Source organism: Natrix helvetica (genome assembly GCF_964273705.1).
Source record: "Natrix helvetica genome assembly, chromosome: 1".
Lineage (NCBI taxonomy): Eukaryota > Metazoa > Chordata > Lepidosauria > Squamata > Natricidae > Natrix > Natrix helvetica.
This window is the reverse complement of record NC_138548.1, coordinates 61,627,548-61,650,145: the sequence shown is the minus strand read 5'-3', so window position 1 is coordinate 61,650,145 and position 22,598 is coordinate 61,627,548. Positions and strand designations below refer to the sequence as shown.

At 38.2% G+C, this 22,598-nt stretch overlaps 1 protein-coding gene across 5 annotated transcripts in view; it reads left to right on the top strand.

Moving 5' to 3' along the window:
- The first annotated feature begins 8,169 nt into the window (after window positions 1–8,169).
- ARHGAP5 (Rho GTPase activating protein 5) overlaps window positions 8,170–22,598 on the top strand; it is a 33,715-nt gene continuing 19,286 nt past the window's right edge. The window contains exons 1-2 of one of the 5 annotated variants that reach the window (XM_081938817.1): window positions 8,170–8,461; window positions 15,780–15,861. The gene's annotated coding sequence lies outside the window, so the exon portion shown is untranslated. Of the gene's footprint in view, window positions 8,462–8,517; window positions 8,688–13,635; window positions 13,717–15,779; window positions 15,862–22,598 lie in introns of those variants that run through there. The other 4 variants (XM_081938818.1, XM_081938819.1, XM_081938820.1 and 1 more) reach the window with 4 other exon arrangements.

The following is a 22,598-nucleotide window of genomic DNA, read 5'->3' as shown; positions in this document are numbered from 1 at the left end:
GCCCTTGTAGAGCACAAACATGTCCTGTTATTGATGGATAACGTAGCTGCAAAGGCGCATCTAAACAGGCAGGGAGGCACGCATTCCAGGGCCCTCTGGGCAGAGTAACTTCCGGTTTGCTCGGAGGGTGGTTTTAAGCGTTCCGAAGGCTTTAGGGAAGCTTCCGGACGGTCCCTGAAGCCTCCGGAGGGCCTCCGGAGGGACGGTGGAGCCTCTTTTCGCCCTCCCCAGGCTCCTATAAAGCCTCTGGAGCCTGGGGAAGGCGAAAAATAGCTTTTAAAAAGGTGAACTCAGCTGGCCAGCATGCACATGCGCGCTGACCAGCTGACAGGGCAGCGCCTTGCGTGCCACTTGTGGCACGCATGCCATAGATTCGCCATCACTGATCTAGGGTGTCCCCTTCTACCGTTGGGTGGTGGCTACGGGCTTGCATTGCCTGGGCCTATGAGACCCGGGGTAAGCCGGTGCCTCAAGGGATAACGGCCCATTCCATTAGGAGTGCGGCCACCATGGCTACATGGAACACTCAGGCTCCGATTGGAGATATTTGTAGGGCAGAGACATGGGCTTCCCCATCACCATTTATCAAGCACTATCGGCTCGATGCCTTTGCGTCTGCTGAAGCGTCATTCAGTCATAGGGTGCTTCAGGGGGTTCATGCTCTCTAGGGTGCCATGGACCAATGAGCTCCTGCCCTAGGGACTGCTGCTTTGGTACGTCCCACTTCTGAACCCTCCTACACCATCAGCTGGAGAAGGAACGTTGGTCCTACCTGAACATTCTTCTCAGCGTGGCGCAGGATGGTCCAGATCCCCCCCTTGTTTCATGTGTTAGGTCCGTATCCCCGAGGCTATTAATGCTGCGGGCAGAGCCTGTTCTTCTTGTGTTTCCCTAGTTGGAGCTGCGCCTTGTTGGAATTGGAAGTCAGCAGGGAAGCTGGAGGCGTGGCTTCAATTCTGACTCAGTCTCTTGGGCAAATAAGGATTGAACTTCCACTTCTGGACCATCCTGCGCCATGCTGAGAAGAATGTTCAGGTAGGACCAACGTTTCTTCTATATCAAGTAAACCTTAAAGAAAGTTAAACAGTCTGGCAGCAAAAATCCAGGAGCGGGTTGAGAATCCACTTTTTGGTGATGCCAGAGTAGCGTGCATTCATGTGCCTCCAACCCCTATGCCTCATCTGATTATCGAATTTGTTGGGGGTGATACTTGGAACCCTGACTCCTTGCTTGCTGCAAAGCCAGATTTGGCATGCTAGTCTGGCCATTTCAGAGCCAGTTCACCAACTCAACAAAAGAACAGCTATTGATTCTGCCGAACTGGTAGAATCCCAGCACTGCTTTTCACCTTCCCATTGGCTTTATGACTATGATAATTAGGCAAAGATGCACAACTATTGAAATATGAGCAATATAATGTGAATGAGCTAATGTACTAATTTACTATAATGAAATTACTATTACAAGGGGTAACATTGGATAAAATATTACTTGGGTATCACAATACCAGATGTACTGGCCATTCACAATAACTGCAACTGAAGTCTGTGATGAATATACAATATCAGCACACTATACAGCTTATACATTCAATTCTTTTATGGAATACAAGTACTCCTTGCTTTAGCGACCATTTGAAGGTACAACAGCACTGAAAAAAGTGACTTACGATTAGTTCTTGCACTTACGATCCTTGCAGCAGTCCCATGGTTATAAGTATAAGTATAGATATAAGTATAAGTATAATCTTTATTGTCATTGTACTTAAATACAATGAAATTGGTAACAGAAATGAAAAAAGAAAGAAAAAGAAAAAAACCTACCAAGTGATTGTGGTTGTATTTAAAAGTCTCACAGCCCAAGGATACAAACTATCTTTAAACCTGTTTGTTCGGCTGGCTATACTTTGATGTCTTCTGCCTGATGATAGAAGTACAGAGACACTGACCAGGGTGTGAATCATCTCTGAGTATCTTCCTTACTCTGCAAAAGCAGCAAGATCTGGTGGTGTCATCCAGTGGTGTCAGAGGGCAACCAATGGTTTCTTGTGCCGAATTGATCACTCTCTGTAGTGCCTTCCTGTCCACAGCTGTTTAACCAGCATACCATACTGTAATACAATATGTGAGGACACTTTCTATGGTGGACCGATAGAAAGAGGTCATTAGCCGTTGTTCCACCTGATTTTTTTCTCAAGACTCTAAGGAAATGAAGTCTCTGTTGGGCCTTTCCAATCACCAGAGACGTGTTGTTTTTCCAAGTGAGATCTTGACTAATAAGCACTCCCAAGAATTTAAAAGAGGAAACCCTCTCCACACAGCCCCCCTCGATATACAGTGGGGCAGGTTCATCTCTGTGCTTCTGGAAATTTAGCACCATCTCCTTTGTCTTATTGTCTTATTAGTATTTAGATGTAAGTTGTTTCTTGAGCACCATGGGGATGCCTTCTGGACTTCTTCCCTGTATGCTGATTCGTCCCCTCCAGTTATGAGACCCAGCACCATTATGTCGTCTGCAAACTTTATTATGATGTTGGATGGATCAGAGGATATGCAGTCATATGTATACAGCGAGTACAGGTAGGGACTGAGCACATAACCATGAGGGGATCCTGTGCTGAGCTTCAGTGTGGAAGATGTAAAGGACCCAACCCTTACTATTTGTGGACGATCTGTCAGGAAGTCTTTGATCCATTCACAAGTGAGGGGAGGGAAATTCATGTCAGTCAAATTTTCAATAAGAATTCCTGGTAAGATGGTGTTAAAGGCCGAGCTATAGTCTATAAAAAGCATTCTGACATAATTCCCAGATTTCTCAAGGTGGCTCAGTGCAATATGTAGAACAGTGGTGATGGCGTCCCGTCGACCTGTTGCTTCTATAAGCAAACTGGTGTTGATCAAAATTTGGTGGAAGACAGGACCTGAGATGTTGTAGGACCAGTCTCTCAAAGCACTTCATTACTATAGACGTCAGTGGAATGGGTCTATAGTCATTCAAGCTTTCTTCGGAACTGGGATAATTGTGGTTTCTTTCAAGCATGATGGTACTCTAGCCTGTTGCAGGGAGAGGTTAAAAATCCTTGTCAGGACCCCTGTTAATTAGTCATTATGTGATCAAAATTTGGATGCTTGACAACTGGCATGTATTTATGGTGACTGCAACATCCCAGATCATGTCATCCCTATTTGTGATGTTTCCAGAGAATTTCTCACAAGCAAAGTCAATTCGTGAAAGTTGGATTTGCTTAATGACTTACTTTTGATTTATTTAAAACTGCAGTGATTTGTTTAACAATAAATAAAAGATCATTAGGTGCAATTCACTTAATTACCACTTTGCTTAGCAACAGAAATTCTGACCCCAATTGTAGTCATAATTCAAGAACAATCTGTAATGTGCAAGTTGGGATACCCTTCTCTCAAGTGTGCCTTGATTTAACCCTAACCCCTATTGGATGAACTGGATTTGGACTTACGACATTATTTGCTTAATTATCATGGTAACTCACTTAATCACCATAAAAAAATTCATAAAATCAGGTCCAGTCACACAGTAACTTGACTTAGTACCAAATTTTTGGGCTCAATTGTAATCATAAATCAAGGATCCCCTGTATTTTAATATTCTTTTAAAAGGGTAGAACAGCTGCACAATGTAAACTCAAAAATACCCTCAAATAGCATATTATTTTAGTTGAATTTGAGTCTCCCCCTTACCAAATGCCTCTCTTGCTATTGGAAAGCTATCTATACAGATTATGAAACTGTACTGAATCTTGCCAATGTCATCACGCTAGCAATACAAACAACAGATTGCCTGTTAGGCCCACTTCTTCCCTCCATAGTCTAATAGGACTTTTCTGAGTGATCACATCTTCTGAAGTAATTACATGACCAGCAAAGAAAATGGTACCCTGGTCATGAAATGGGATTCTGGAAGAAAATTACCTGATATTGTATATGTATCTTTAGGGAATCAGGTATGTTTTAACTGAATTTTAATTTATAATCATTTTGTCTTCAGTTTTGCTTTATTGACATGCCTAGTTTTGTTGGCCATCTGGAGAACTCATTTTTGTTTTTGTTAATTAGATATTTTAGTACTTTCTTATTCAGATTGGATATTTTTAAAAGAAAAAGGGGAGTCATTTCAACTGATCGCTCCTACCCTGAAGCAGCTCAGAATATTTTTACACACATTTGTTTAACATTTGATGTTAACATTTCATATTTTCCAGTTTCTTGCCCAAAGATAAAATATATGCAATGGAACAGAATATAAGTAACTCAGGATGGAACTGTGGAACCCTTGATGCTCCATGAGCTTGATTATTTGCTTGCAAACATTTCATCACCTGACTAGGTAACAACAGACTAGGATTAACAAGAGACAAACTTGTTTTGTCAAATTTGTCTGGAACGGTATAGGGTTTCCTGCCTAGGCAGGGGGTTGGACTAGAAGACCTCCAAGGTCCCTTCCAACTCTACTATTGTATTATTGTATAACTAAACTATGATTAATACAAGGCAATCAAGCAGGAAACAATAACTTTATTAAGGAAATATCAAAGAGAAAACCAACCTCCACCAACACTCAGAGGGCAAGGTACAATATATAAAATAGGACTTCATACTCAGTTGCACTGATATTACTTAGTTGGGGTAATATAATATCTCTAAGGACACACAAGCTCAGAAAGCACCAAGGACTCCACAAAATACGTTTAATTTCATATCTGTTACTTTGAACTTTATTACAGTACAGCAAGATCTAAATTTGTGAAATCGTAATATAAAAAGTAAACTGCCAAAGGCATTCAATACATGTATGTTCATGTATAGAAATTCTATTTCTACACTGTATACCATTCTTCCTCCCCAAAAGCCCACAATTGCTAAGTTTAAAAAAAAATCCAATTCAGAAACATGAAATAACATTCCAATTTAATTTTTATTCTCTGCATAATAATACAACTGATGTTTGGCAATCTATGATAAGGACATTGTTTCTGCCTTGCCAATGTTATACAGAAATGATTCTGGAGATGGATGTCCCAAAATGCTTTTTCCAAAAGGCAACTGGACTTTTTGGACTTCCAAGAAAAACCAGTTGCCTTCTGGAAAAAGCACCTTTGGGACAATCATAACCTGGATGATTGAGAATCTCCACTGACAACTAGATATGGATGCTAAAACCCACTTCTCAGCAGCAAAAAGCTATCATGTATTCCTTCAGCACTTTGGAAACTAAGCATTAATAATACAATTTTGCATTATTTATCATTTTTCCAATTTTCCTATCAAAATTATCTTTCTCAGCCATTAGTCTTACCTACATATATATTGCAATGTGCTTCCACTCCACTGCTAATAAGACTCAACTAGTGAGCATTTTCAAATGCATGGATTTATTTGAAAAGATATTGATCATTCTCCTAGAAAGATTAACGGCAAAGGAAAGAGTGATGACAATTGTGTCATTCACAGCTGCCAAAATCATTTTGAAATAGTATGTTGGAATAGTATTAAAAAATAAATAATTCAGTTTAAATGATGGCAATAATCTCTTCTTGTAAATCACTGTAAAGGATAGTGTGTGTGAAAAAACTGTATTTACATGTTATAAACAATAAGCCGACTTTCTCCAATGAATATTTTATATTTAAGACTATTCTGTTCCTCAATGTTCAGTGTCTTTGTTGGATCAAAGGATCCACTAAGTTACTGCTATTCAATCTTTCTTGGACTTGTCCAAACAATTTTGTATTCAGTACTCCAAGCTACTTCATTAATATGCTGTCAACCTACTTTATACACACATATCCTACAATGATCCTGTTTGGGCCTCTGTCTCTTCTGCTTTCTCAGTCTATTTAATTCATATTTCATTCATGTCCAGAAACTTTCTCTACTGCTAAGCAGAGGAGTAGAGGAGGGATTTTTGTTTGTTTTGGTGCCTTCACGACAGTTTTTGACTCCTGGCAACTGTCTGGGCAAATCCCTGCAGTTTTCTTGGCAAGATTTTTCGGAAGTAGTTTGCTATTGCCTTCTTCCTAGGGCCGCGTGAAGGTCATCCGACTGGCATCAATCCTCAGGCAGGACTTAGTCTCCCAGTATCTAGCCTGGTACATTAACCACTACATCAAGCTGTCTCTCTCAGAAGAGGTTTAGGGAATGTTATAGTTGAAATTTCATCAACTGTTTATTTTCCTATTTTCCAAGTTTTCTTGCCAAAATAATTTTTATTTTCCTTATTTTCAGAATATTGTAGAATTGCTTGTTGGGTAAGGTGTACTGTTTGCAATAGAAGCAATTCTCCATCTTTCAATGCATCCTATTACAGACCAAGCAAAAAAGTTAGTGAGTGTAAACAACTTCTACATCAAGTTAAAAAATATATTCTCAAGGTGCAGCTTGACCCCCAACAGTTCTAATAATACTTTAAATATTTTAAACTTTTTTCAGTAATGAAATGTGTCATATGAGACTCACAGCAAGATTCAGTGTGACCTGCTCCTTTAATCAGTACAAGTTATCTTTCTACTACTGAGTGACCAAAACATGTCCTTAATTTTTGTGTTATTTTCCAATACATATCCTGGCAAATTGCCCTAATCAATAATACATTATTTTTTCTAAGCAAATGTTTTATAAATGTTATAGTTTCCTTAAATTATCAAATTATTAACAGCAAATACCATATGCCTTTTGGGCATTCAATATATCTACTGCAAGAGTAACATCAATGGTGCTATTGATAATGAGAAACAGGTAACTTCAGATATCATGCACTGGAATGTATTTTTGAGTTTAATGGAACATATCTTAACTGCAATTGCATGCCTAGTGGTAGGTATTAATTACAACCTAATTTTATTAATTTTGTTATAATTGTGACCACAAAAACTTATGAAGTGCATTATTTTGTTTGGTTTGGATGCATTCACACTTCCATTCTCAAAGCAGTCATTTATCCCCAGATATAAAGCATTACTTTCCTCTAGGAGCAAAAACTCAATTCTGTTGAATTTACAGTGTAGGTCAGTCAGAAAGCACTATGCCACACAGTTGCAAATTCTGTGGAACTTCTTAAGCTAAGTGATGCCTCCTCCCCTCCACCGAGGAGCCGAATTTAGGTCCCTTTTCTTCTCCATCCAAAGTTGCCTTGTCAGGTCGTACCCGACCTGTTCCGAAAATGTTCCTTCAGGGGCTCAGCCCACTTGTGAGGGAAATCCTTCTGGACGGCCATGGATCAGAGGGATCCAGGGATCCACTTGAAGGGAACTTATTTCCAACGCATCTCAAACCATGAACCTGCTGTAGGTTGGGTGGGAAAATACATGAACGCCTCCATTTAGCTTATTAAGCTTGTGTCTGTATAAGGCTCGGGCATGCCATTTGCTTTCCTTCGCCTTCTCCAGAGTGCCGTGGTGAGCTGACGAGTTAGTTGCTCCGAAGACTTCGAAGGACAGGCGGGTTAAGAAAGTAACGCATAAAGAGAAATCACGCAGACCAGTCGGCGTTGGAAGACGTTTGAAGAAACGCCTCTTCGGATGTAACTCTCGGCGTACTGATATTTCTGCTTTATGTATAATCTTAATCGAGGAAGATTTTGTAGGCGGGAGAGATTACTCGTTTTCCTAGAGAGTCGCATATATTTCCATCGGTTTCTAAGGACCACAGCTTTTACCAAATGGTCGGATCCAAACGTCTCGTTATTCCTTCTCTATCAGTTTCAGTCGCAGGGTCCGAAACGAGAACTGTGAGGAGCCTGTCACCTTTTCTCCCGCCAATCGCCCCTCAAACGCTTTAAAGTGGCGCTTTCAGCAAGCCGTGTCTATGTGTGTGAGAGAGAGAGAAAGGGGGGAGCAGTGGGAGGAGAGGGAGCTAATGTACATAAAACGGGCGAGCTCGCGCCCGAGACGAAGCTCTCTATCTCTCTCTCTCTCTCACGCGCATGTTGCGTAGGCAGGGCTTCGAGGGAACCTCACGACGACGACAACAGAGGCCCAGTAAAGAAACGGAAACGTTTTAGATAGAAGGTCCTTCCCGCGCACGCGCACCCAGGGTAGGCCTCGGGGGCGCGCGCGCGCAGAGCCGCGGTGGCGGCGGCGGCGGCGGCGGCGGGCGAGAACAGGGAGGGGGGAGGGAAGGCAGGGAAAGCTGCTGAGGTAAAGTTCGAGGTGGGGGCGGGGAACGGAGAGGGGGGCCGCCGAGTGTTTCTCGGAGAGGGAGAGGGAGAGAAAGAGAGCGAGAGAGAACCGCGGGTCCATCAGCGAAACCAGGGCTTGGGAGACTCTCAGCCGCCGCCATTACGAAGCCGGGAACACCGAGAGAGGAGGGAGGAGATATGAAGATGGGCCGAGAGTTGCGAAGGGGGGCTGCGACCTGAAAGGGAACGGCGGCCGCTGGCGCGGAGCGAGAGTTCCGGGAATGCTGCTATGGAAAAGCCGGAGACCGAGGTAAGGAGAAATTAAGCCGCTCCTCCTTGTAAAAGCCCTCCTCCCGATCCACACCGGCCTCCCACCCCCTTCGCTAACTACACCCAAGCCCATAGCTGCAGCGGCGTTGGGGTTTCGGAGCCGGGTGTTACTACTGCAGAGGTCCAAGCTCTACCGGCTCCTGCCAGTTCCGAGGAAGGCTGAGGCCGCCTTCGGCCGAGACTTCTGAGGGAGAGAGATTGCCTGGGTAGGTCATCAAGAGCTCCGCTTTTTTTTCTTTTCTTCCCTCTTCCTTCCTTGTGAGTGCCCTCTCCATACCTACACGCCCGGGAAGGAGGAGGAGGGGGAAGGGTTGGAAGCATTGCTTGCTCTGGTCCCAGACAGGTGATGAAGGCCTAAAACCCGCCGGGAGGCTCGGAGCTTATTCTACCAGGCTCTAATAGCGACTGCGACGGCTGCCAGCTGGTCACGGCTCCCCTGGGAGATGGGAGGACGGAAGGAGGCAGGAAGGAGGAAAATTATCCTTTCCTCCTTGGTTCTTTTCTCGAGCTCTCCGCCCTCCCCGTCCCCATTATTTCTGCTTTGCTCTCTCCGGTCTTCCATACTCTTCTCTTTCTCTTCCTCAGTTTCCCTCCTCCTCTCTCCGACCACCTCCCAAAAATCTCGCCATATCAAACTTTCCTCTTTTAAAGATGTGAGTGGCCTACTTTTTCCTCCTTAAACCCTCCCCCAGCTCCATAGGGTGGATATAATGTAGTTTGAAACAGGAGGTTAGGCGGGCTGTGTTGCTTAGTACAATCCTTCATGGTTTTTTCTCGTCTCGGTCACCCCTGGATTTCCTCTATCAAGGAAAAGCCTTAGATAAAAGTCTGGAAATGGCAGTTTGACTGAGGAGAGTCGTAATTAATTCAGAGTCCGTGTTGCTTTCTGGCTTTTAATCCCCCCCCCCCCAATCAAATACTCTGGTGTTTAAAAAAGGGTGTGGAAACCTTCCCATATGTACTCTTCTACGTGAAACATCCAGCAATTCCAGTGTTAAGGATTTGCTTGAAAAGTAGGAGGAAAATGTTTTAAATTTAGGTTAAAATAGGCCAGTGGTGGGTGTACTTAGATTAGGTTTTTGATGATAATTAGTGTGTATTCCCTGTTAGATACCAGCAGTTAGCAGACATTTCTCAAAGTCTGCATTGCATGGTAAAGCAGTTCTTTGATTCAAACAGTTGTAGCTCAGTTGTATATTCATTTTACCATATATTTAGATCTTTGTTGGCAAGTATTATTCATACATATATACATACATGCATACATACATGACCAAAAGGCTAATCAATATGTGAACAATTCTACTGGTTTTTTGCCTTTAATATTAAATATTTGTTTCATAATAATGACTACAGACTTTGATCTCCTACTTTATGAAGTTACTAATGAATGTTTTATTTGTAATTAACCAGAACACATTAAATATATATATTGCAAATATAGAGAGATGTTACAAATGAAAATTGTAGCATCACAAAAACTTGCTATACGTTTACTGTTATATAGTATTAATATTTGAACTTTTAGCAGATACTTTGTAGTGTACCATATTACATTAACATTAACATAGTATATTTGAACAAACTTTTTATCTATGCTTTTAGCCTTAAACTGAAGTCTCACTAACAATTCTTGATCCAAAATAAGAGTACCTAAACTTGCAGTGAAATTCTATGTATACTTCTAAAACCCATTAACTTTGGTGGCTATTTTTCTGGAAAAGTATGTACATTTTAGTTGACAACTGTTAAAATGTTTTATTTGCCAGTTTTAATAGGACTTTAAAGTTTGGTATACAAATAAAACTGGTAGTTTTGATGAAATTCTTGTAATAAAATATTTTAATAATATAAAAAATTAAAGCCTAATCCAAATATTTAGTAATGCTTGTGGATTTGCCTTTATTATTTACAACTCCTAATGATTTTTTGTTCATATTTTTTCTACTGTTAGTTTTAGAAGATAAATACATAAACCACTGTTCAATTTTTAAATAGATTTTAAAAAATCTTTTAAATCCCTGAGTTTGGGTTTTTATTCATATGTAATTTTTGTTTCACATTGAGTTTTCTAGATTTATTAATAATATGCTTTGCACTCCATACGTTACTCTGTTCCAAGTACTTAACTAAAGGCCTAATTGCCTCTAAGCTGTATTAATTGTAGATGAATTCTGATTTGCTAATATTATAGCTGCAAGTATAGGCCAGTTAGTATCTTCCAAAATCAGTTCCCATATCTGGCTACAGTTGTTGGGCCATGAATTCAAAACATCTGGACAGCATCTGCTTGATCGTCTTGGTTTAGAATGACTTTGCAATGCATTCTTTTAAATTATGATCTAATATTTCACTTCATAAGTATGTACATCTATCAAAGTGGGCCTAAACATTTATTCTGTCATGTTTGCTAATCTCTTAAGAATTGCTGTGATGCAATTGTGAGGTTTCTGTACTTTATCATACACTGAAATAATTTATTTTGCAGTAAATATTTATTTATAGAGTTACAATAAGCTAGTGAAATAGAATTCACAATATAATCATGATGTTTATATAAGTAAGTTTACAATTGTAAAGTAGTTAGCAGTTGTTGGGGATAATAGCTATTCATAAGATGACTTTGTTGCTTCCCAATGTGGAACCCAACTTTTAGAAATAGTAGAAAGAACTTTATACTTTGTATAATTTTTAAGAAATCAGTTGATACTACAGGGAATTCATGTCTTGTTTAAAAGTTTGTGATATTGAATGAATAAAACAAATGCTAAAAATCTTTAAATGCAATCTTATAACTTTTTAAAAAAGTTTTCATTCTAGCAAATACCTTTGGACAGTTTTTGTTGGCTATAAACATTTTCCAAAATAAAAATATTTTTTCAGGAAATCAGCTTTACAAATGCTATGAAATATAGAAATTGATTAATCAAATATGTAAATTATTAAGCAATAGGTAAATCCTACAGGCCTGACAAGTGATGGTATTTGTCAGAATTCAAGAGATAGTCAGGTTCATCTTGCCTTGCAATGCCCATCTCTACAACTAAAGCAAGTTCTTCTAGCTGTTTCCAACTTTCTTCAGTGATATTATGTTAAGTGGACATTTGTGTTAGCTATGGAGAGATGTTGGAAGCAAGAAGATAAATTCAAGCTTTTGACTTTCCCCAAAATCTGACATTAAATGAAAGACAAAAAGTAGGGATATTGATTTTCAATCTTTCAGAAATCGAAATAGCAGAAACACAAATATTAGAGAAAGGAAATAGGAACTTTCACTTTATAATAAGTATTTAGAGAAAATATGTCAATGAAGATTCTCAGTCATCCTCGTAGAGTTATGTGGAAGTTGAGTCATGGCAACTGAACTTTTCTTTTTTGGTTTGAAACGTTTCGTGCTTATCCAAGTAGTTTCTTTAGGAAAAGCTAGACAGTTGCCCAACTAGCCAGTGGATGTTAAAATTGGTGCTTTGGCAACTGTTAAGATGCTCTTATCTTATTATGAGGAACACCTATTTTGGATATACAAGTGCTTATGAAATCCAGTAAAGGTTTAACAGAGATATCTACAGCTGTTGGTAGAATATAAGACATTAGAATGAATTTCCTCAAATTATTATAACAATACTTATTCAGAGAACTGGACAGTCTTCTAACACGTATTAATGAGATACAGTTAAAAGCAGTTTAAAAACAGTACTCCCCCAGACAAGCACAATCCAGAGTGCACTGAAGATGGGAACGAACATTTGCAACCAAATCGCCAAGTTCAGAGCTCAAACCAATAACACAGTTAAAATTGTTAAAACAATTTCGGTTTAGATTCATAGATATTATTTTATTTTACTGTTGAAATCAATAAAAAATAATCATAACCAGTGGTTTAGATTCAGTATGAAGTACCATGCAGTCTATTGAAGGGGGAGAGCATATCCATTATGTTTGAATGTCTGCTAACATGTTTATTTGTTTCATCCAAACTACTTCAAATGCAGTGCCATTTTCTATTATTTCAGGGAAATATCTGGATAGAAATTTGTTCTTTTCATATGGACTACTAAATTGAAATCTCTTAAATCAAGATTCCTTCTACATGAAATCGGATGAAATGTCTTAAGTATTTCAAATCTCTGTATTTACATAGGTGACAAGTGAAGCTTGCAAGCATGATGTGATCCCCTTCCCTTCCCACTAGCTAAAAAACATTTTGCCTGTTATGCAGGAGATAATATACGGCCCTTAAAGATAGCAGGCAGTGTACCACCATTATATATGAATTTGTCTATGCCTATGGTCATTATTTGAGTATTATATGAAAAAAGGCTTTCTTGTATCGATCCTAGTTTCAATGAATGCCCCAGGTTCTAATATTGGCTATAATAAGCATTTAATAATAGATTGACTATATTAGTAATGTGAAGCTTATTTATTTCAATTATTATTTTGGAATACAAATCCTATCAAAGCACCTTACCCATTAGCTTCTTCAATAGAAGTGCAAAAAATAAGAAATTATAAATATAAAAAAACAACAATAATTGGGACCTTCTGTCTTCAAGGATCTTTTGACACCATGCATGATAGAAATGATATTGTGGGGGCCAGGAACAATATAACTGATTATAACATGACCGTCATGTAGTTGCTTTTATTTTACTTTTCTGGGGATTTCTTTCTGATAAGAGATTGCGAAAATTATTTATTTGCTAGATTTATATTCTGTATTTTGTTCAGGAACTCAAGACAATGTTGCTTCCTCCTATTTTTCTTACAACCAACTGATGAAGAAGGTCAGGCTGAAAGAGTGACTGGTCCAAAGTTATCCTGTGAGTTACTGTGACTGAGGATAGATTTCAACCAGGGTCTCCACAATATTCCTCCCAACACTTGAACTGCAATATTCTTTTGGATGGCTAGTTTATAATAGATTGATATATCTATATCCTTAGTTGTAGAAAGTAGCATCTACAATAGTAGATAAGATGCTGGATTAGCAGTAGGGAGACAAGAAATTTAGGAATTTTTTATCTTTTTCAGAGAAGGCTTGTAATCTGCATCACTTTTCAATATATAAAATAAGGAAAGCTACATATTTGAATAATTGTCTCCTATTAATTTTGAGTTAATTTGTCGTTGTTTTTGCAGAATATCTCAAAGTGTCTCAGTAATAGGCCATAAGATCTCACTTTAAGGGGGAATCCACTAACAAAGTACTTACTTTGTGCTGAATGAATTTGGGTGTGTTTGAATATTTATATGTCCAGTGTTTATAATGTAAAATTCATCATTAACAATCTAAGTATTAAAAAAAATGGTAATAAAATATTGAAGAATTATATTTCACAGTTTATTTCATGCTCTCTAATTTTAGCATAAAGTGTTTGATTCAAGCACAACTCCTGTTATCTTCACAAAAGTATCTATGTAGTTTTCTTAGCAGAATTGGATTTTCATTGGTTTCTTTGTGGGTTTTTTTTAAAAGTCTAATTTACAAATCTGGTATTTCCTGATGGTCTATCCCCCAGATTCCAATATTAGTTACCCTTTGAGCATATATCTAGCTGAGCATTTTTTCCATCATGCATTCTTAACTGTTAGAGAGTTTAATGCTTCCTAATCCAAGTGATTAATGTTCTGATCTAGCACATTTATAGAATGAAGAGTTTGTGAATTTTTTTCCTGTTTTTTTGAGATGACTTTTTCTTTTAAAGGTCAGATTCAGAGTAGGAGGGTAATTTGGGGGGAATCTAACTTTACTTTTGGAGTTCTAGACTGTATCACAGGATTTATTAGGATTTTTCTGTATGCCTGTTGCACCCTCTTCTGGGCAGTTATGATTTTGTCTCTCCCACATATGCCTTGGTTATATATATATATTTAGGAGCCACATTTGATCCAAAACAAATTATCGTTAATCGGTATCAGCATTAAAACCTCAAACTTCCTCGCTAACAACCAATTAATTAAATTTGTACAGTTCTGTCTAGTCTGGAATCTTGTTCCTACCGTGATTATCCAAATGTCACTGTGAAGTTTATAAGTAACAAGGGTAATAGTGTCTTTATATTTCCTAGACATGAGTGACATGAGAAATAGGCTGCTTGTGTTTATAGAGATACTTGTAACAACTGGTCGTTTTATAAATCACATATTTTTAATCATCCAGTTTATTATGGTTTTGGTGAATTCTACAAGCTAACAATTATCTTTGTTAAAAACCATTTAAGGGTGGGTTCCTTGATATTGCCTGATCTTGACTGCTTTTTTGCAGACTTTTCATTTTGCACACTTAATGTTGGTGAGAGTGGTCCAGGTGGTTCTTTGGTTGGGCTGCTTACTATTTGCTTGTTTGGCAGTTCCTTGATTAGGTTATTGTGTACTTAGTTGTTGGTGTGATGTTAATCTCTGCTCAACTGGGTGCTGAATGCTGGAGAGGATATGTTTTGGAAGTGTGAAACAAGCTTATAGTGAACAGCCCAACCAAAGAACCATCAAGACCACTCCCACCAACATGGACAGGACAAGCCATTATAATATAAAATGGGAGCAAACCCTATACCCTATGAGCACACATGATGTTTGGATAATGTCTGCAGGAAAACAAGCAAGCTCAGAGAGCACTAAGAATCCCTCAAATAAACTCTGACCTACAACTTACAAATATTCTCCTCTACTGACAATTTCTTATCATTTGTGAATCCGGTAATTAAACAATTGATGTTAATTATTATGGGAAATTAGTCAATTCTGAGTGAAATTCATTGCATTGATATCTGGCAAACTAACATTTCAGTACATGAAGTTTTGTGTATTGTTTTACATGAAATAAAAAGTGTGTCAGATGAGTAATATTCATGAATAATGAATAAATTCTAATCAGCATGGGCCATAAAAAATACTGTTAGAAAATGTAGTCCAACTGAATCTGGCTGTTCATATCTAATCTAAAGTCTGGGGGATGAATATCACCTTGAATATTGGAAAATAGTTTGCAGTCCTTTTTTCCAGTACAGATTCATTTAATATCAGTATAGAAATAACTGAAACATGATGTTCTTTTGTTTATTTCTAAAAAATCTTAATAAAGAATAAAATCTTTTCATAAGTTTTAAAAATAAAATTAAAACTCAACTTATAAATCGTATAGAGCTATGGTATTAATAGAAGTAGGTAATATGTAGCATTTTAAAATGCTATAAAGAATTAAATAAATGTAATTCAAAATTTTAAGAAAATACCTCACTATGCATTATTATTTTGCCTTTATGCTTTTAAAAATGTCTCATCTCCTTGATTTTTAGATCTTTACATCACTGAAATATGTGACATTGTGATACTTTGCAAGAGCTTGGCAGCAATCTCCTTGCATTTTTTTCTCTAAGGGTAAGCTGAAATTTCTGAATATTTGTGGAGTGGGGAGAGATTATTTTATAAATTTGTAGCTGAGAAGAAACAAGATCATGTTTCATATTTTTTAAAATGGGTTTGAGTTCCCCAACCTTTGTCGCTTTGCGGACTGGCAGGGTAGGGGAAAGATTTTTCCATACGAGCAATGGGCAAGTGTACACACACAGCTCTATTTGCATGAACAGCAGGCACATGTATGCACCGCTCACACAAGCTCGCCTGCTGTTCACACAAGTGAGGACCTGCACATGGTTATCCATCACTTCTGCAGTCCAGTTTCGAACTGGTCAAGGCCAGTAGTGTGCCACGGAGTTTGGGACATCTGGTTTAGAGATGACACTGCACGTACGTCAGAGGAACTTCTACATCATTGTTGGATATTAGACTCCCCCTCTCCCAAAACTTAGAATATAATTTTTGTTGTTGTTTGCAAAAGTGCTCCCAGTCTCATTGGCAGATTTTCATATACATTCAAGACAGGATTTAACATTGATTCAAATGAACCTAATTGTGATTGTGTGAACTATTGACTAGAGCTCTCCTTCTCTACAACTTAGTCCTCAACTTACGACAATTCATTTAATGACTATTAGAAGTTACAACAGCACTGAAAAAAGTGACTTATGGTCATGTGATCAAAATTCAGACTCTTGGTAACTAACTCATGGTGTTTGCAGTGTCCCGGGGTCATGTGACCTTGTTTTGCAACCTTCTAATGAGCAAAGTCAATGCAGAAGCCAAATTCACCAATAACAACTATGTTACTAACTTAACAAATGCAAAGATTCATTTTACAATTGTAGCAAAAAAGGGCGTAAAATCGGGCAAAATTCACTTCAAAATTGTCTTAACAGAAGCAACAGAAAATTTGGGATCAATTGTGCTTGTTAGTCAAAGGCTACCTGCATTCTGGGTGGTCCTAGATTGCTTAGCAAACTATTTTTTTCTAATAACAAAGCAGGAATCTACTAAAAGAGGTGAGAGAAAACAAGAAAAGAGGCATGTTTCAGATTTTGTCTGAGCCATTTCTGCCTGTGCATATAACATTAAATGATCCACATTGGGTGAAAGACATGTTGGAAATCTTTGATAAAATCACAAAGGGAAAAATGCTTAGACTTTGATCTAATTTGACTAAGTGTCTAAAACCTAGACTAAATTATTATAAATGAACCAAAGGAAATTGAGATTCATGTATTTCTTCTCTCCTACAATCAGCAAAACTGCTGTAACTATAGATTCCTGTTTTATATGGACTTGAAGAACTGGTAATTCTGTTTTGAGTTAATTATAACAAAACAGGATATGCTGTGCTTTATGATATTTTTTTATATCTAGACTAGGCCTTCTTTTGCTTTCTTAAGATAGAATTGTATTTAGATGGCTACATTTTGAAATAAGTTTAAAACTAGGGTTGAATAGCTACTAATCATGGTTATAAAGAATTAATAAAAAAAGAAGTACGGCTATGGGGAGAGAAACTGCTTACTGGAGAAGAAGCATAAAAGTCAAAAATGCATGTTTTTCTTTAGTTACCAAATTGCTCCTTTAAAACATACTTTTTGAAAGGAGCAAAAAGTACAACCTTTAGAAAGTGTGTGTATTGTTGCAGGAAAGGCTCTCCTTGGTCCTTTCAGACATTCCTTACTGTTTGGGACCCACAATATGTCCTTTCTGCCAGATTTTATGGGATGGGTAGATGTGATTGGGAGAGAAGTGGTCACTCAAATATTTTAGTTCTGATATAATTTTATTTGACTTAGTTGGCTTTTAATGACGTTTGCCATTATCTTTTACATTTGTTTTTTTGATAAATTTCACATGCTGTCCAGAGTCACACTGTCTGAGTTGGGTGGCCATGTACATGCTCCCTGTAAATAAACTTTGAGTTTATGTATTACACTAAGGTATAATGTGATTGATTTGAATGTGTTTAGCATGTTGCAACACATAGTTGTGGCTTATTCAATAAATCATGGCTAAATAAACAATAAATACAATAGAATACAATAGCAGAGTTGGAAGGGACCTTGGAGGTCTTCTAGTCCAACTCCCTGCCTAGGCAGGAAACCCTATGCCGTTTCAGACAAATGGCTATCCGACATCTTCTTAAAGACTTCCAGTGTTGGGGTATTCACAACTTCTGGAGGCAAGCTGTTCCACTGATTAATTGTTCTAACTGTCAGAAATTTCTCCTCAGTTCTAAGTTGCTTCTCTCCTTGATTAGTTTCCACCCATTGCTTCTTGTCCTACCCCCAGGTGCCTTGGAGAATAGTTTGACTCCCTCTTCTTTGGGGCAACCCCTGAAATATTGGAACACTGCTATTATGTTTCCTTTAGTCCTTCTTTCTATTAAACTAGACATACCCAGTTCCTGCAACTGTTCTTCATATGTTTTAGTCTCCAGTCCCCTAATAGTTAAAGATACTTGGCTAGAAACTAGGATATTGTGTGAATTCTAATGCTGTGTTAGACCCAAAGCCATCTGGATGATTATTGATATGTCACATTCTTAGTCCAAGGAAGAAAGCAGTGGCCAATCACTTCTGAAAAATATTGCCAAGAACACTACATGGATTTAACTCTACTTATTGCAAGCCAGTTGAGAAATACACAAACGGTGATCATGTAATTGGAACATAGCAACAGTAATAAATGTGAAAATTGATTGCAAAGCTGTTTTTAACACTGTTGTAACTTTGAACAGTTATTAAATGAGGCAGTCAGTAAGCATGTATTATCTGTAGTTTTACATTTAAAAAGTACCACGGGGTAGCATCACATATGCAAACTGGATGACCGATTAGCATATTTTAAAAAAACTTAAAAAATACTGTGTTAGCCAAAAAATAAGACTCTCTCATATATTTTTTGTCACCAAAAAAATACCAGGTCTTATTGGGGTGTGTGTGTGTCATCTACTGACTCATCTCACTTGCATGCGTTGCCCCCTGTTTTTTTTTCTTTTCTTTCAAAAGCCTTCAGGAACTTCTTCATCCAGAAAGGCCAACAGGCTTTTCTGAAGGCCTCTGTAGCCGATAACAATGCTCTGGATTGATCTGGAGCTCTGTTATCGGCTACAGAAGCTCTAGGAAAGCCTTGCTGTCTGCAGCAAAAGAAATGGGCTGAGGTGTGCACCCTAAGGTAAGTAGTATGGCCCCGATCCCCACCCTAGCTTAATTTTTACCTGTGCACCCTGGAGTGGGTGGAGTCTTAATTAGGACTTATTTTGGGAGTAGGGTTTATATTGGGCATATGTGTAAAAATCAAGCTACGACTTATTTTCGGGGAAACATGTTACTAACAGAAAATATTGCTAGACTTACTGGAGCTTCTGCTCTTAAATGATCTAGGAGTTTTAGAAAGCAGCCTCTGATACAATATTTATGGGGAAATAACATGGATTTCTGAACAATGACTTTTTGAGTTATTGCAGTGCTGAATGGGTGGTGAAGACTCTGAAAATTGTCTTATCAAGTAATCAATAATGAAGTTGACATCCCATTTTTCTTTTTTTAAATATAAGCAATGAAAGTTTTTTCTTTGAAATTGTATGCAGATCAATAGAAATAAAATACTCAATAGTTTTACCTGGTGGAGATTAGCAACAGGCTGTAAACATTCATTGTTTTACTTTGCAGCAGTATAAGAATCTCTGAACAGGAAGATGGTCTTAGTTATTTGACAGCATTCCCAATGACTAAGAAAGGTTTTGCTTTTAATATTTGAGATCATCACAAAATATGGGTGTTAAACATTTCGAAATAAAAATGCAAGGAAAATAGAATATAAAGTTATTACAATAAAATCTTAAGAGATTCTGCATTAAGGGTTTATTTATTTTTTTCCTTTAAAGGTAGCCTCAAATTTAAAATCACTCCACTTTTCCGGTAGACTCGAGGAAGGGGCGACTCCTGGGATATTCTCACAGCCTGATTGGTCCAGAAGACTGAGGGAACTCTCTTTTAACCTCCTCCTTTCCCTGTGGTTCCCAGTTCCTCTCAGTCTTTGGTCCAAGCACTGTATGAGTTCCCAGAGAGTAAAAATTTATATTAATTAGATATATATTGGCTATTCTAAATTCCAAATTGTCTGAGCTGCCACTTGTAGGGACAGGGTCCTCTGTCTCGCAGCAAGCCGGGGGGAGAGCAAAATTGGCTCTGTTCTCCTCCTGTGGTCTTCGGGAGCTCTGACCGATCCCTTTAACTGCGGGGGTGTCAGGCTCTCCTTTCGCAGCTCCGCAGGAAGGGCTGCTGGCCAGAGGCTACGATCAGGCTAGCGGGCTATTAATTTCAATTTTGCAAGCCGCACCTGGTCGCAATGAGCCACGGCAACCCTGTCCAAGCCGCGGATGAAGAAAAAAAAGCCTTTGCAGCGCGTGGAGTCCGCCGGCCATTTTGGCTGCACACATATGGGGGTGGCCATTTTGGAGGCACGCACGTAGTAGAGGCCATTTGTAAGCCCCGAAAATTACCACTTGTATCACTGCCAGTGTCGGGGCAACAAGTTTAGCCTCAGCAGCCCAATCCTTCCTCCTTCAAGTTCCTTGCACTGGCTGGTGACTTTGGGCAGCAGCAGCCTCAGGACACATGAGTGGCTCCAATGGCGGAGAGCAGGCAGACCACTTTGATGGCCCAGGGGGGTGCCCAGAACGTGCCCGAGGAGAGGGAAGGGCCCAGAACCAGGGCAGCAGTGGTCAAACTTACAGCGGCCCAGCGGCCCTCCAGAGCTACCCAGAGGAATGAGACCAGGTGCCAAAAGGCTCTGGAAAAAGTAATTGCTAGGGCAGAACAACAAGCCAACAAGCCCTCTTCTCCTTCCAGATCTAGGTCTCTGTTAAGGCCGGTATCTGGAATTTGGAATTTAGAATAGCCAATATATATCTAATTAATATAGATTTTTACTCACTCTGGGAACTCATACAGTGCTTGGACCAAAGACTGAGAGGAACTGGGAACCGCAGGGAAAGAAGGAGGTTAAAAGAGATTTTCCTCAGTCTTCTGGACCAATCAGGTTGTGAGAATATCCCAGGAGTCGCCCCTCCCTCTTGTCTACCGAAAAGAAACATTTAGGTAAGGACTAACGTTCTTTCTAAAAGAATATTATGCAGAAAAAATGCTAACTTCCTCTGTTATTGTCAGATGACACACCAATTAAATATTATTTTAAGAAAATTAAAATTTCATATTTCACTCTTCAGCTTAAAATAACAGTTTATAAAATAATGCTTGCAACATACTACCTTGACGTTTTTCTCTGTTTTTAAAATGTTCTTGAACAAGCTTTCCCCTTATAATCTGATTTAGTTATGTAAAAACTTAGCAAGAAAGGAGATTATGTATGATCATCTTAAGGAGTGCTTGTACTTTATAGATATTCATTATAAATGTTAAAATTCCTGTTTTAAAAATTCACATTGAAAAGTTTTACAATACAATACAATACAATAGTAGAGTTGGAAGGGACCTTGGAGGTCTTCTAGTCAAACCCCCTGCCTAGGCAGGAAACCCTATACCGTTTCAGACAAATGGCTATCCAACATCTTCTTAATGTTTTGCTAATATCTGATTTTTTGCTAATATCTGATTTATTTCAGTTTTATTCAGTTTATTACAGTTTTAAATAACAGTTTGGGAAAATGTGGTTCAGTATGATACACTGACTTCCAGTTGTCTGCCAACTTTATTTCACATAATGCCTCAAGAAAACATTCTTGAAAAGTAAAATGACATGATAAGCAATTGAAAACCAATTTTTGTATTTGTGGTTGCCATCACATTCCCCTTCCCCAATGCAAAAGGAAGGAAGAAATAGCCCCCTGTTACCATGGATGGCTTGGCATTACCCTCATTGCTAAGAGTGATAAATAAAGGAGGAGAAAGTGAAAAGACTGGCAGAATGATATAATAGTGAACGTTGAGGCAGTCAAAACGAGAAAGAAAATGTGTGTATATATGTTTTTAAATGTATACATGTATAGATGTGGTATTAGAAATAGAATGAGATTAGACTGTTTTTTTCTGAAAGAGAAACAGCTGACTTGAATGGATTTTGTACACTATGAATGTGGGTCTATAGATTCTGGGATGTGGGAGGTACAGATCAATCATATTACTACTGTATATCAGAATTGTGAGTTTAGAGAAGAACTTTGTGTTGAGATCTTTGGCTTAGATCAAAATAACTGAATAAGTGACTTCCCCTTAATCTTTATTAGTTTGCCTTTCTGTTGTATGAATGTATATCCAAATAACTGTTATTTTGAGATGATAAGTATGACATACATTCACAATTCTAAATATGTCACAAATATTGGAAGTTCCTGAAGCTAAATTCCTATTGCGATTGTTCCAAAGCAAGATTGTTGCCAAACATTCTGAATTATATTGACTAATCTTCTCATAGTCTAATTGTGCCACAGTCTGTAAGCAAATGGGCAAGCTATACCTTGCTAAAGACTAAGGAATATATTTTAATAAAAACTCTCCATGCTGGTTACACTTCTCCATGGTCACAAAGCCATCTGTCATGCAGGAAACATTTTTCTTTTTTTTTACTACAAATAAGGCAATTAGCCTCTGATTTATGAACACAACATATTTCTTATATTTGAAACTGAAACTAAATGATAACTTCTCTCTGGTAATTCACTTAAAAATTAATAAAACTTTAAATACCAACACATGCCAATATATTATTTAGTAATTACTATT